A 17,144-nucleotide genomic window follows, 5' to 3' on the forward strand; every position below is an offset into this window, starting at 1 on the left:
ATAGGTCTCAGTTCTAAACTTGATTCTCAACTGTTAGCATTTAACTGGAAATTACAACAAATTAATTTGTAAAATGGTATACAATTTATTTCAGTTATTTAAAACAAGCCAAATTGTAATTTTAACTGTGTTGTGTTGGTTCAAGCATTACAATTTTTCTATGTTTATAATACAGTAATATATAAATTCTACAAGGAAATATGATCCTTTTCACATAATACTAACTGTAAAATGAACAATTATTAATTGTTCTGTTTTTTACAATATATTTCTGTAAAACATACACTGATTGATTGTTTTTCTTGTTACAATTTTTTAATGTCACGACTTTACGGCATATTAATGTTAATTTCACAGACATTTTTTACAGTGTAGTATTCCAAAATTGAATTCATAGATTACACAATTTAACCTTTAAAAAATGGTGTTATTTGCAAGTTTTCCAGTTTCAAATCCTTTGATTAACCTGTGTCATACAGGCTATTCCATATAGCTTTAATCCAGCCTCATGATTTTTTTCTTTAAACTGCTGCTCTTTTCACTACTAATGGTAATTTTTTTTACATTTTTAGGAACATTACTACGATACTGAAAGCGGCAGTGGTTATATAGCTTGGAGGCTCAAACCATACAGAGAAAAAGTGCAGCTTCACAGAGTAGGAGGTCATCATGTCATGTCTGGTGGTGGACCAACAGCTAGAAGACATCCTTGTTGTCCAGAGATCATCCTGAGTGACGAGCAATGTAGGGAGGCAATATCCTTCATGAAGTATTCTTCTGATGAGGCTGCCGTCAAGCAGAAGATGAAGATGACGTTTGAATATCGTCGCAATATGGTCCTCGACAAAGACAAATCCTCAGAAGCCTTGACTGAATTTCCACGCTTCAAAGAGGTCAAAGGCTTGGTAATTACAATTTTGAAGAAATGCATTGAGGAAGTTAAACACATTTTTTTTTTTTAAAGCAGGGGCAACAGATAAAATTTCTCCTACACAAGAATTGTGTCAATATTCAACAGTATACATACTGTTATGAGTGTCAATATTTCATTTTAAATGTGGGGGGGACTTGCATCTCTATAGTTGCACTGATAATGCCATAAAACAAAAACAATGTTTATCTGTTGCAGATTGAGCAAGATTTCATCCTACAGTTTGGTGAAGATGTGGCTGCCAAGTGTTTGGAGCAATTGGTCTCAAAATATATACTAGTCCTGACCTAACAAAACTTTTTTTTCTTAATCTGTTATTGTTTTAATTATTTGTGTGGGAATAATGAAATATCTCTTTCAGATGGCCCACCATGTTCAAGCCCAAGGTTCTCCAGCAGAGCAAGGCTATCCTGCCACAAGCGACCTTGAAGAACTGACACACTGTGCAGAACTACATCAGATGAAGAGATGGAAATGGACGACCCTATTGCCTCTCCTAGCTTTTTCACTTTCGGTTCCCTGGCTGTATATTAAGTGAGCTTCCCAGCAATGTTTTGATATTGTGATTTTGAAGTAAAATGATATCAAATTGAGCTCTTTTGTTTGTTTCCAGGATGGGACAGTGATATAGCTTCCATCCTCCTCCTCCACTTGATCCCTCCTTCAGCCCAAGGCCGGAAAACACCAGGGAGGTGTCAGCGTCTCAAGCAGAGAACCACCTTGTTCTGTTCAAAAAGTTTGTTTTGGAGTTTATGTTTGATTAACTTTTTTTTCTGTCAAAGTAGTTTATGGCAAATGAATTAATTCTTAGAAAATTGGAAAAACTTTTTTTCTATACCTAAATTGATTATTTTAAGACTTTTTTACAAGAGATTTTCAACAAACTAATCTGTAATTTTCAACATTTAACTTTGATACATGTTTTTATGTGTTCAGACTGGAACAAGCCTCCAGGAACATATTGATGGTATCAAGAGCAGCACTCAACCCTGTCTGCTGGCCACTGGGAGGAAGAGGAGCACCATACTTGAGTTCTTCATCGTGCTGGACAAGCAGGTCATACCATGCAAGTCAACCAGTTCTCTTGGAGCTTTTGATGAACTCTTTAAGACACTCTGTGTTTGGTACCAATTACAATCAGGTCCTCCACAACATGTACACCTTCATACAGACAACTGTTTACATCATAGATGTTGGCAAAGTCCATGAGAGTCCACGTGTTGCTGAGGTTAGGGGAGAATGCTGCACTGAAGATATTGAAAGACATCATGTGTGACTTCTTTTTCAGTGACATTGTATTGTGAGTGATTTCACTCATTTTACTCAGTCTGACAAAATATCATGGGGGTGATTTGTTTTGTTTGTAGGGTTCATTTTGGGAGTGCCAACATGCTTTCAGGCAGATACGGTTGATTCATGGTTTCTGTCCTGGTAAATCACTGCGCCTGAAATGTGCGCAGACTGGCTGTTGTTATGTTTTTGGTAAAACCTTGGGGTTTTATCTTTTCAATTTCAATTAATTGTCATTAAGGACTAAATATAATTGTTTGTGTTTTTTTCGATTTTGAAGTTGTTGTAAATGGTGCCTGGGCGTGGGAGAAAAATCACAAAATGCTTGTGCAATTATATATACAGTAGATGTATATTCTGGTGAAAAGTAGTTCATTGAAAGTCCGAAAACCTTTAAATAAATGTAACACTTGAAAGAAAGAAATATACAGGTTAATGTTTAACACTTGCAAGAGTAATTAAAAACTGAACACTGGAGAGAGTATTTTTTCTACAGTGTGACATAAGTTTAACACTTACCAAGAGTAAATTGATTAACACTAAAAAAACCTTTAGTGTCATCTGTAAGTAACACAACGGGTGTTATTTTTCTTAAAGTGTTAAACTTGATCAACACTTTTCAGTGTAGTGTCGTGTCAAATAGTGTAAAATATGAACTAGTACGAGAGTTAAATTGACTCTGCAAATTCAACACCAAGTTGAGTGTAACTTTTACTCTGTAGGTTAGGACCATATGTTCACTGAATTAGTGTTAAAATGGACTCTTTATGTGTTAGAACAACACTGCTGATTTTACTGTGCAGTGATACATGCAATAGATGCAAACAATGTCCTGCTGACCATAGCCATATGGTCACTCCTCCTCATCCGCTATCAGCCATTTTCAGCATATCCCCTGATATCACCTTCTCTGTGTCACTAAAACGTGCTGTTGCTTTTACGACCCTCCAGGCCAGGTGATTAATCTTGTTTAATTGGAAGCTGGCTCGTCCCCCATCACATGGTCTTTGGATTAAAGAAGTTCTCTATAATCTAAGACTGGAAAAACTCAGGTTAGGCTTTCAAAGCTCATGGTGTCCCTTCCTGTCAACTCTCTTGATTCATCCCCAGATTCTGATGAGGAATAATTTCCCCTTCTATTTGTTCAGCCTCTAATGTCTGTCTCCTGCGTGGTATGAGTGTGCAGGAGACAGACAGAATGTGTATGTTTGTCTTATTTGTTGTAGGTTTGTACCACGTGTCCCTGGTTGGTTTGACCTGAGTGGGGTCGGTGGGTCAAGGGAGGGGTGGGAAGGGTTTTATTATCGACTTCAGAAATGTGCCATTCTTATTTGCACTTGTTTTTGTTTTTGATTGAAAATGTCAATAAAAAGAGTTGGAATTAAATAAACCTAATATAATTTTTGAAAAGACGACGACCATCTCATCCTTTCCTCATCCTCTCAACCACAACCAGGCCAAACACATCCTGAGTCGGGGTGACCCCTGGATCCCTCACAATAATTCTACAGTTAAAGTATTTTATTGACAATTTGCCTTCTGATTTCACAGTTTTCATACTGATTGCAGTATTTAATAATAGAAGAGAGGAAATGATTATCAGGGTCTGTGTCCATCTCTGTTGTGTTGTGTTCCTTTACGGCATTGCCTACCTGATGTACTGCAGCTACTGTTCCGCGCTCAGTCTGATGTTGTCATTCCTCCAGTCAACCTACATGCTATGTTCAGCCACAAATAAAGGCTATATTGCAAAGAATATAACGACTCGTCATACAGTAGCAGTGGGAAAAGCTCTGCTTCGTGCTGGCGTGACTTAGCTCTGAACTCGCCTCAAAGTCGTTCAAAGTCGTTTGAAAACAGTATGAAGCAACAGTATCAGTGTCAACACCCGAGCCAAGGTCCAAAATCCAGGATCAAAGCAGAAAATAGTTCAAAATGGAGTTTCAAAACACAAGAGTGCAGTCAAACGTCAATCCATCGTAAACAGGTCTTCCCTGTATGTATGGAAGGAATTGTTGCAGCACCAGCCACACAGCCGTCAACTTCAATACATTGAAGTGCCGCCCTTGTTGACGTGGTGTCAATGTTCCTTGCACCATCCGTCCTTGCCACGTCGCTCCCCAGCCCCGGAGAGAGGCATCCGCATGGACGACCTCCCATCGATGGGGAATGAAACCCAGAGGAATCCCTTGTGTGACGTAATCTCTCTCAAGGCAGGTAGGAGAATATTTACGTCACAATTTGTGACTTCCAGTTTTTTCCCAAGCTTCTGATTGGCTATCATAGCTTCATGCTTCTTGCTACACTGCCCCCTTCAGGTTTGGCATATTCATAGCAGCCCTGAACCAGCTGGAATGTGGGTCAGTGTAAATTAAGATTTTTTTTTTTAAACTGGGTACATGCAGACATGGCCTCAGTTTCAAATCTGACAGTGAGTCTACTTAAGAGTTCAGGGAGAGAATCACAGCGTGTTGAACCTCCTTTCTGGAATACCCCCAGGTCTACATATACGTACATACACTATAATGCTAAAAGTATTTTCTGGTATCTGGAGGGTTCGATCATGCTTCTCCGCCTGGCAGTCTGATGGTCAGTCCTGGTTTGGCGGTTACCAGGAGAGTGGTACTTGTCTGGCTGCATTGTACCAGGTGTGAAGTCTGCCTTCAGTGATCTTGTCCATTTATTTGTAAAACATGTTTCTATCAGGAAGAAGCAGAGTGAAGGTGTGAAGCCCAGTTCATCCCAAATAAAAGTCAAAGCAGAAGCAGATGTTTGTCAAGAGCATTTTATTTACACAATCATTCAAACAATTCACTTTAAGCTCTTGACCATAAAACCAAGTTCAGCATTCACAATAATAAACACATCCACTGCTGGATCAAACAGAGTGATGGATGGATGGAAGGATGAGGGGGAGGGGCTCCAGGCAGTTCTTAGCTGTCAATCATGTCTGACAGCTCCTGCAGCAGGTCGTCTTCTCCGACACTGAGGTCCATGTCGCCCTCCGGGTAGTAGCCCATGAACTCGTTGATGAGGTCGTCAAAGTCGTCTACGGCTGAAGAAGAGGAGGCGGCGGTGGAGGCGGAGCTAGACGCTTCTATGGTGGGTCTCCTGGACTTTGGCTGAGTGGGAGACTTGAGGACCGGACTGGAAAAAACACAAAGCCTCTGAGTGAAGACGCAGCATGAAAGGAGTCGGAGAGCTTAAAGTACCTTGTTTTTAAAATGGCCCTATGCCTAATGTACGATCTCTCTATCTATCTGGAGGAGTGGTGGGCCGCCATTCCTAAATCCGAAATCTAAGTCAGATTTCCTTTGTATGGCGCAGGTGTTGGACTGGTACCTCTGGGGGACGGCAGCTGGCTGCTTCTCCTGACTCTGACTCTTCCTGCAGATGGAGACGGTCTGGAGCTTCTTCCTCAGCGGGCCGGAGGCGGAGCCAGCCTCCAGCAGGCTGCTGGGACTGCCAGGTACAGCAGAGCTCGGCTGGGCCTCGCCACTGAAGGACTCCACAACCTGGCAACACCACAAGAGCGTTTGATGAGAAACCTGCTGCACTGATACACAGAAAAGACAATAAGAAAAGGAAGTGTGTGGGCTTACCTGAGAGGATTCTGGGTCCAGGGCTGTAGAGGCTCTTGCTGCTGAAACGGCGATTTTAGCCGGAAGTTTCCTCTTGAGAGAAGCAGCAGGAGTCTTGTTCTGAGGAGAGTCCTCACCCGCTGCACCTTCAGTTTGCTCCTTCTGCTTTCTCATGCGTTTCTCTTGCATGATCTCCTCGAAGCTCTTTACCTTCACCATGACAGTGGCCTGAAGGACAGACAATCACATTCTATATTAGTAGGTCAGTACTGAACACGTTTCCGAACTCTGATTGTTTCTGCTGTTTTAAATCTTCCAGCAGGAATTCTACCATGAAAAGGACAAGAGGGGTGAACTTTAGAAGGAGTGAGTAAGATGATTCATGGTGTTATTGACACTGAGACTTTGTGATTTCAGTTAAAACACCAGGAGTGAGGTCAGAACATTGAGGATGAACTTTTGACATGATGAACTTCATGTGGCTGAGCTTTTGTCTGATCGTACCTCTAAAGGAGCAGCTGCAGGTTTCACTGGCTTCACCGTCTCTCCAGCAGTCTTCTCTGCTGTCGCCTTGCCTGCTACACAACGAGGAGGATGAAAGTTAAAAAGCCGCACACCAAGTCAGAGTGAGGGTTCTTCAAGTCGACGGCCTCTGCACAGTGACACTTACTTTGGCCTGGCAGCTTGTGGAGGCGCAGTAACAGCGGCTTCTTGATTGGTTCCTCTTTGGAGGCAGAGCTCTTCATGACGTCGAGCTCTGCAGCCTGCTGGACCTGCAGTCTCGCTGCCTTTTCTCTCTGGATCTCCTCCAGAGTCTTGACCCTGATCTCCCCCACGCCTGCGTTCTCCTGAGGTGCTGCTGGTTCCCATGGCTCCTGGTTCTCCGTGGTGCTTTTGGCCTTCTTTGGGCTGGAGCTCTGGTTCGGTTCCTCCTCCTGCCTCTTCCTCTTGCCCAAGCGGGTTTTAGAGACGGTGTTGATGGCGAGGGTGATTTCTGGAGTTGGCTTTTGATGAAGGAAGACACATTGTGGCTTCTGACACCCGGCCGCCTGTTTCTCCCAGTAACACGGGATCTCCTTTCGATTTTTCTGTTGGGAGCAGGGGAGACGGACACGTTGCTCTCAAATTTATGGGAATCAAGAACATTTTTAAAGAGTGAAAACGATAAAATAACTTCTACTGGATGTCTGACTGATGTTTGTGTGCAAATGATCTCCAAAAAGCTTACTGGGGTCTCCATGTGGCGTAACTTGCACACTTCTCTGAAGCAGCGTCCCTCCAGCCAGAGGCTGCAGACTGTCTTGTTCCCCATCGCTGCCTCACAGTGTCTGAATGGACAGCTGTCTCCCTGCATGATCAACCACAGTTAAGACTCTTCCATTGGCTCATTGACCAACCGCTGAGTGTGTATGAACAGGAAGCTGTCTCACTTTAGTGCAGGTAGAATAGTAGAAGAAGTAGCAGTCGTCTCCGTGGCCCGTCATCGTTCTGCTGGCGTGTCTTTAGTGGAGAAATTCTGGTCCTTAAAACCAACAGATTTTCTTCAGCACTCGTCCTGATGACAGAAAACAATTGTATATCTTACACCAAGAAAACTCAGAGTACTTCATGTTCCTTCTAGAGGAACACGTTAGATTCTACTGTTAAAAAGTACTCACCTTGTTGTTTTGTGTCAGCAGATGGTTCGTGTTTGTAGTTGTAAAAATAGCCACAATATTTCCACAATAGTTGAGATATTTGCCAAAAATGTTAACAAGCCACCAAACAAAAAGCTGATCCAACACGCAGGGAATCTGTTGTTGATGTGAAACTTTCTGTATGCCTCTTTTGACATCAAAGACAAATACCATGATCAAAGGCAATGTCCATGATCAAAGGCAATGTCCATGATCAAAGACAATGTCCATGATCAAAGGCAATGTCCATGATCAAAGGCAAAATCCATGAAGTCATCAACCTTTGATGTTGGGGCCCAAGTCTCATCTTGAGATGTGCCAATCAAGCCACACACTGTCATGTCATATGCACAGAATTGTGTGAATGCTGGAAGAAATCAGACATTTACTTTTCAGTCTTCTGTGTTTTTTATTTGTTTGTTTTTTTTTGTTTTTTTGCTCACTTGTCCTACAGTTTGTCTGGGTTTGACCATTCTAGTATAAAAACATGCAACAGAGTGCATTTCTGTATAACTTTAAGTTTTGAAAATGAGATGAAGGTGGTTACAGTTGTGATTAAAGTTCTACAGTAATGTTTAAACATAGATGTTATCTGCTGGATTATGTGTAATGTTCCAGTTTACTGAACGACATCCATCTCGTTATGGTTCATTATTGTCAAAAATAAATCTCCTCTATTCCGATACATCTTTGTGTGTCCTGATGTGCTTCATATCCAAACATTCTCAAGGATGAAATCACAAAGTTTGGGGCCATGGTTTGTGAAAATATAGTTCCTTAAGCTTCCTGGGGTCAGGGCAGCACTGTGATGATGCACGTTAAGTTTCACATTGCAGCATGTAGAGCAGAGTTACACATCACTTCCTGTTTTATGGTGAACCAAGGATGTTCCTTGGAGCACCATGGACACACCTTTTGGAGATTATAGTTACATTTGATCAGTGGCGCCGCCAGGACTCAGTTTCATAGAGCACACACATCCGGCTCAGACACGTTGTTGTGACCTCCTGTCTGCAGGGAAGACGGACAAGGGGGCTTGCCATCGCCTCACGGGCACATAGAAGACCATGTTTACGTGGGGTTTGGGGGTTCGGCGAGGTACGGAGCACTGGAGCAGTAACTCACACAGCTAGCGGGGGCTAGACATGATGTACCTATCCACACACAACCAGCTCGCTAGCCACGGAGCGTCGATCCACATGAGCAATGTTCAAACCTCTTAATTCAGAGATGGATTGTCAATCCCGTTCACCATCCAGAACGAGCTGCGACTACAAGCAATGACACAACACTGCAGTCGTCCCACCCACCGGACGTTGTCTGACTAAATGATGCAATATGGCGGTGTCGAATAAGGTCAACATGGTGGCCAACTTTCAGGTCTCTACAACTTACCACCTCGGAGGATTGCATTTCACGCATTTTATGCATTACACAAAATGGCAGACTTCCTGTCGGCTTAGAGTATGGGTGTGTAATACTTTCTGTGCGGCTTGGTGCACTGTTACTGTATGTCTACCAACTTTCTTGTACTTAGGATAAACATGTTAAACGTGATGCCCAATTTAGACGATACAGTGTGAAAACGATGTTGGTGGATGAAACATCACAAATACACAGTCATTCATATACAACAACATTGCAGTCAGCAGGAGTTTTCAATTAAAAATATAAAGCACTGTAAATCAAGGTACAAAACTCAAGAGTTTTAGCAGTTTTCTTCTTACCTGAAAGAGTTTTTATAGATTGTTTGATTTCCTTTTTAAATGGGATTAGGAGGGCTTTGTGATACTAAATCTATCTTTATGAATGTAATTTTTCCTAAAATAATCAATACATTAATAATGTCCAATTTTGTAAGTCTTTTCTATTCGTTGCTATGGATACCAATCAATACGTCTTTCTAATACAGATGAAAGTAAGAGTCTGAGTGTTAAAACTTACAAGGGAGGTCCTTACCAAAAGAGGCAAGAGTACCAGCTTCAAACAGTAGGTGCTAGCGTACCAACAGTCACATGACCTCGATGGGCCGCTAGGAGTGACGTCATCACTACCGCACGTTCAGAAAAGTGTAGAAGCCCCGACTTCAACAGCAGCATCCATGCCATGAAGGGTCTGGATGCTACCTTGGAGTTCATTAAATGAATTTGATAATGTATTTTTGAACGGAGCACTTTATTAATCCTACTGTTGTAGTCGATTTTGATGTTTTTATGTACATAGTTATTTCCTGCTGTTGCACTACATTGTTCACTTACCTTTACCATGCACTTTGAGCCTGCTGTTGCATTTCACTGTTTAATCAATTTAGAAGAAATGACTGTTTTTTTGAAATAGTATGGAATAAATTCATATTTATTTCAAATCCCAGGCATTGGTTAAATATGTTGATTTTGATTCCTTTCTAAATTCATGAACAAAGTTTGTCGTATTATTGTGCTGCAAAAAAGAAACAAGATTTAAAGACGAAATAGAAAACTAACGTTTTTTTAACTACCTTTATTGGCAGAACAAATTCTCACAGAATGGATATTTTGTTGGACTCATATGTTGTCCTTTTCCCTTTGCTTTTTTTATTCACCGCTGACACTAATAAGGTGTTGCAGAGCATCCAGAAAAGGCGCCAGGTTGTTATTGTCGATGCCATCGAACAGAGGACTGACGTCCCCAAATGCCTCTGAAAATCGTCTTCCAGCCTGTCGTCTCGCCTCATCGGTGATGAAAGGGTCGACTTCAAAACCTGAAACCCTGGTCAGGGAGGAACCTTTCTCTGCATCGTACCAGTCTGCTGCTCCAGATGCACAAGGCAGCAGGTTCTCTGGCATCTTGACTGGACCGCCACCTGAGGCCAGAACATTTGGGATCCCTCTTCCTGCAACACGTTATAATGCAGACTTAAGGGTAGCATGTTAGCCACTGAAACAACTTATTTGCAGGACGTCGTGGTCGTGATTCTCAGTGACTGATCGCTAGTTTTTACCTTAAAGCATCATGAATAAAGATGGATAAACCAATCCAAGAAGCATCAAAATGAAACTACCTGGCACTCTGTGGGTATTCCAGGAGTCGACAAACCGGCAGATGCCAACGCTGGAGACCTGGAACGCCAGGGCTGAAACACAGAACCTGACCTGCCAGGGCTGAAACACAGAACCTGACACGCCAGGGCTGAAACACAGAACCTGACATACCAGGGCTGAAACACAGAACCTGACACGCCAGGGCTGAAACACAGAACCTGACATGCCGGGGCTGAAACACAGAACCTGACATGCCGGGGCTGAAACACAGAACCTGACACGCCAGGGCTGAAACACAGAACCTGACACGCCGGGGATGAAACACAGAACCTGACACGCCAGGGCTGAAACACAGAACCTGACACGCCACGGCTGAAACACAGAACCTGACATACCAGGGCTGAAACACAGAACCTGACACGCCAGGGCTGAAACACAGAACCTGACACGCCAGGGCTGAAACACAGAACCTGACACGCCAGGGCTGAAACACAGAACCTGACACACCAGGGCTGAAACATAGAACCTGACATACCAGGGCTGAAACACAGAACCTGACACACCAGGGCTGAAACACAGAACCTGACATACCAGGGCTGAAACACAGAACCTGACATACCAGGGCTGAAACACAGAACCTGACACGCCAGGGCTGAAACACAGAACCTGACATGCCCATCTTGCAGACTGATGACCTCTTGATCCTGCAGATGTGTCAGGCAGGCCTTTATTTTATAGTTGACTCTGTTGTTTACCTATAAAGCCAAGCATACATGACAATAGCATTTTATTGGAGCTCTGTTTAATATAAATCTATTTTCAGTTCAACAACTTTAATAGGTCACAGTAAGAAAAACATACAAACCTCGACCCAAATCCTCTCAATGCGGTGGTTCTGAAAGTAAAGACAAAAAAAACAAACATATTTGAGTATCATGAATAACATGAGTGCATGTAAACAACAATGCAGTCAATTTCTCAATGTACCGTTCAGAAAAAGAACAGCAATAAAGAAAACCTCCCGATGTTGATGGCGTCTGCAGGAAGCCTGGACTTTCTGTGTTCAACCTGTAGCAGATAGTTTCTCCTGCATGAACAGGCTCAGGTAAAACTCTGTCCCACAGTCTGCTCCAAGTTGATCCCACAACCCGGACTTCAACACTGCCTCCCTTTAACAACCACAAAAAAATAAAAACAATATGAGATGTCAATATCCTTATATGTTTGTGTTTCGGGACAAAACAAAACGGGGTCTAACGTCATGCTGACTTTTCACAACATGTTGACATAAAACCACAATATAAAATCCTGTCTCTGTTGGAACACAACCAATTTGGAATTCCTTGCAATATGTAATACCAGACCTGTACACCTCCTCATATATGTTGAGGTTGTTTTTAACTGCCATGGTGGAATGGGCAACCAATTTCCCACTGTATCCATCAATGGCTACAACATGGGAACTCCAAACATCACCAACTTCTCATTTTGGTCAATGTGGAGTTTCTGACCAAAGTCGTGTACTGTAAAACACAACCAAAGACAATCATTAAGCCGACACAATTGTACTTTTTAACAGTACCTTAGTAAATCTCATTGTGGTCTTCAACCTCTCCCTCTCTTGTCTTTTACATCCAAAATTACATGGTTCTTCTGGAAATAATTCTGACTTATAAAATGTATTTAACAACAACTTACATGGGGAAGAGGGGACAATTATGTCATCTTTTAAAAAAAATTAACATTTCACGTTTCATGGTGTGGACGGCCCCTTGGTGAAAACCATTTAAAGAAGACTAACCTGGTCACCTCAGTGGCAGCAGGCCGTCCTTGTAGTGACACAATATCTGCACCGTGGAGATATTTGTGTATGAACTGGTCACAAACAGATAAAAGCTGAGAGGAAGGGGAAAGAAGAGTGAGATAAACTGAAAGAATGAGATAAACTCGGCGCAAAGTGAAAGGAAAGAAATGAGGCCGTATGGAAGAGGAGGAAAAAAAGCGGAGTATAATGTTTTTTTGGTTTCATTTTTTTAATTGCATGTGTAATGTATGTTTGTTTAAGAAAATGAATGGAGATGACAAGACAACTTAATAGATGATAGATACACATTTAAAGACTCGATGCATTAGGTTGAGATCACATTAAAAAGGCTGATATTAATGATTCACACACACACACACACACACACACACACACACACACACACACACACACACACACACACACACACACACACACACACACGCGCACACACACACACACACACACACACACACACACACACACACACACACACACACACACACACACACTTTTGAGAGCAAGCAAAAGAGGACATGGATGAAACTGAAAATCAGAACTCCAGTAAAGTTGAAATTATTCAAATTATTCATGTGTCCTTGTCTCTCGACTGGCGTCACACCTCAAAGTCCTCGTGAGTTCTAGGGACATTTTTATGCTAACTGGTCCAAGGGTAAAATGTTAAAACACAGCAATCTGCGAGAAAATAGCCCATAAACAGGTATTTCCTCTGCTGGGCGGAGCTTCTGACAATAACAGAGTGACATCACGAGTTGTGCACACGCCCAAGTTGTGTTTACATTATGGAGGATCAGAGTTTTGACGACGAAGAGGCTGAATTTAACCATATTTCATCATCATCATCATTTCAAACCCAGTGATTGATGAAGAAGACACAGAAGGTCGTTCTGCCATCGGTGACCCCGTCTGGAACATGTTTGAGGAAGCAGAAGACGCTTCGTCCTCCATTCGTCCTCGTCTCCTCGCCTCAGCAGCCGCCAGTTTTCACCTTTGAGGCTTTGAGGCTCTTGACTTTTGGCAGAACGACCGGCTTCCTGGATCGAACATGTCGAAGCGTTTTTCTGACTGTGGAATCACCGAAGATGAGTCCAGGTATTACTTGATCGTCTACTAGCCGCCCGAGCTAGCGGCTCCCGCTAGCCGCTAGCTGCTAGCCACTCATGCTCCTTTTCACGTCTCTCAGTCTCTTCCAGACTCAATCTTTCGTCAAGGCTCATAAAACGCCGACTAACTTCAAAACACTGTAAAAACTTGGATATTTAAGAGGGAAACAAGCCAATATAAACAAAACAGATGGAGATCTGCACAACTCTTGACGTCACGCCCACGAAGAAGGATTCCCCCGACTTCCTCGGCTGGAGATTCATAATTCAAATAACTTTGTTATGCGACAACAGTGGTGGGGCAGAGTTGGAGAAACCTTAGAAGTAGTACCCCAACTATCGTTTTTTGCAAAGTAGTGTTTTACATTTCACTAGGCCTTTAAAATCAGAAAATCTTTAATCCAGTATTCATCGCCGTACGCAGCGGAAACCTCAAATCTGGCCTTTGTTTTCTTAGATTATAAACTCATGTTGCTGCAGTTCATCCTACTGTACACAAACAACCAGCATTGTTGTTATGAATATCTTTCTCATTGTGTCTCTTCAACACAATGTGAGAAAGTTTGATGTCGCTAAGTGTTGAAAGAACAGATGAAGAGTTTCAGAATCGGCCCTTAATGATATTTGTATCTTAAGTTTTAAACTTTCTTCTTTTCAGGCAAGTATGTTTTTAAAACATATCTTTGACATGTTTCCACGGTCAGAAACATCCTCACCTGGTGATGGTGTCAGGTGATTATATAATTGAAAAAACTCATTTCCTGCCGTGTGTTCATTTGATAACATCTCAGTCATTTTAGCTCAGGGTCATCTTCAGGCCAGTTCGATCTCAATGAGGCCTGATCTGTTCAATGAGATTTTATATTTAATACATTATGAAAATATAAATATTCAGTGCTTTTTTTGCAAAAACCTATTTTGAACAGACTCAAAGGTTGTTGTTATTTTGAATAAAGAAGTTCAAAGAAGTGATTGTCTTTGGATGACTTTAGCTAAAGGGGTCTGTGTCAGGTGAGTGCGAGCTCCAGTGGCCAGACCTCTGACTTCAACAACGCCACTGACTGGAGTAGAAGAATCTGGAGTAATGCCTCAATGACTGACCTGGGATCAGTGATGGGAATCGAAAATTGATTCTTGTTGAGAGCCGGTCCCCAGGATTTTGATTCCTTTGTCAATTTTTTCAAGTGATTTTCTTATTGATTCCGGTGGGTATGAATGACGTCACCACGCACATTGTGTTACTCACACAAGCTCCGTAAGGTGCCTGGTGACATCATTCACCAGGGCAGCCAGCAGGAAACACGGCGCCCAAGCAGCACAAACGCTCAAAGGTTTGGTTCCTTTTCAGGAGAAAAGACGACATCAGGGCAACTTGCAATACTGGCAACGTGAATTTTTCATCAAAGGGAGGAAATACGACCAACATGCAGAAACATTTGAACACAATAGCGAGAACTTTGAATCAAGTTCGTGTTTTCGATCCGCTCCGGAGTGAATCTCAACCCAGCAGCAGCAACGTTAACCCGTCTGTTGGTAACACTGCAGGTTTCAGTTCCAAATGACAGTCGATAAAGATCCCAATCTTTGAGAAGAATCAAAAATTTATTGGGAAAATCTTATCAATTCGATCCCTGCCTGAGACAACCTGAGTGCTGGACAGACATTATAAATATTATTATACTACACTTCAGGTATCAGAATATCTGCTTGAGACAAATCGGCTCATTGTTTCCCCTTTCAACTTACAGTCAGCAAGTAAAAAAAAGTATGTTTTCCAAGTCTGGAGCACTGACGTTGATGTAGCAGCTTAAATCGGCTAAGTGGAATAAATTAATTATACATCATCATAAATTATGCAAGTCTTGTTGCACAAGCTTTAATAGAGGCAGAAATAACTTATGTTTATTGGTCTCAGGCATCAAGCTCCACAGCTGACAAAAGTTCAACTTCTAATATGCTTGCACTTGCACTTTATGACATGGAAGCATTGCATGCGTCCTCACAGCATGGCCATAAAGCTGTGTGGATAAAACGCCTGGAGGAATGCCCGTGCCTTTTCACAGTGATTGCTTGTGGTTATATTTATTTGATGTGTCCGGCTCGCCTCTTTTCTATTCACAAGGAGATTCCATATGGAAATACAGCCTGTTGGCATGTCTACCGTTTATGATGCTGCGCCGTTTAATTCACGTTTATCCTGTTTCACTCATTTTCCTCTTTTCACCTGAGATGAACCAGGAAGGAGTGGAATATATTGGCCAGTCAAAAATAATCTCTTTATCCACCATCAAAAGTCCCAATCTGTGCATTAACTTCTTAATCAGAGAGTTTGACACGTTACCGAAAACATAAAATGGCTCAATTGCTCATTCGCTCTTTAAGGCACCATTGACATGATGACAAAAATAAGTAATCAGCAAAACGTTCTTCACTTCTGGGGTTCTGCGTACACGACACTGGTGTTCACATCCACTGCAACCATGACTTCTTCATCCTGGCCTCCTTCACGGTCTGATTGGTTTTATTACAAGAACAAGCAACAGCGCCCTCCTGTGGTACTTACATACTAACTACACCATTGTCAGTTTGTCGCTGCTGCAGTGGAAACGCTGCACTTTTTAAAAAATCTTTTTGATAACAGGGATTGATTAAATGAGCTTTTGTCACTCATGATAGCCAGTATAGTTCATTTTGCTTTTATGCAAGTGTTTTTGGTATAAACAGAACTTTGACTCCATTAATTCATTCAATCATCTGTTGCACTTGGTTTGGGTGATTTCAGGTAAACTGTAAAACCTGTTGAGTTAATGGAACTCAAAAACATTGTTGAAACCGATTACATTGAAATTTTTAAGTGAGTTTACTTCTTTTTCGAAGTTCAATAAACATTCTTTATTAAGTAGTCTTAACTTGCTCACTATGAGTCCAGTTTACTTAATTTTATAATTTACAGAAACCTTGTTGATTAAGTCATTTTTACCAGGTATTTGGAGTTAACTCTACTAACTAATAGAAGTATTGATAAGTTGAATGTTTTCATTATCTCAATAAAAAGTATTTAATTCCTCACTAAGGAAGTGTTTAATTTAGGTTAACATAAAGTTTTTAAATCCCACAAAGTCATATAAACCTTCCTATAATTAAAACCTTCATTTAATTACAACTTAAAATGACACAATTGTGCACTTCAATTTCTTTTGGAAACCGATTACACAAAATTTATTGAGTAACTCAAACTCAAAGTTTCTAAATGAACACATTCTGTGATTGAAAAAAACACGTGAAGGCAGATAATTTAACTGCAAGTAACTTCTTTATTAAATAAACAGAACATTATCAAAACATCAGTCACAACTTTTACTGGAAAATAAAAATCTAATGCAGTGTTTTTCAACCTTTTTTGAGCCAAGTCACACTTTTTTCTTTGGAAAACTCTGGAGGCACACCACCACCTGAAAATGTTAAAATGGGAAACTCTGTAGCCTCTATTAACAACATAAAGTCATTCTCATCAAAGTTTTATCAACAGGAATCAAATAAATACAGAAAAAAGTATTTCCTAATTTCTTTTTTTTATTTGTACTCCCTCAGTGTGAAACCTGGACCTGATGGATGAAGAGCTGAGATCCTGGTTCACATTCTTCCTTTTCTAAAACTTCTCCATCACTGTCACTGACACAGTACTTTGATACAAGATGGTAGCAGGAGGTGGAGATTA

Source organism: Blennius ocellaris (genome assembly GCF_963422515.1).
Source record: "Blennius ocellaris genome assembly, chromosome: 4".
In the NCBI taxonomy this organism is placed as follows: Eukaryota; Metazoa; Chordata; class Actinopteri; order Blenniiformes; family Blenniidae; genus Blennius; species Blennius ocellaris.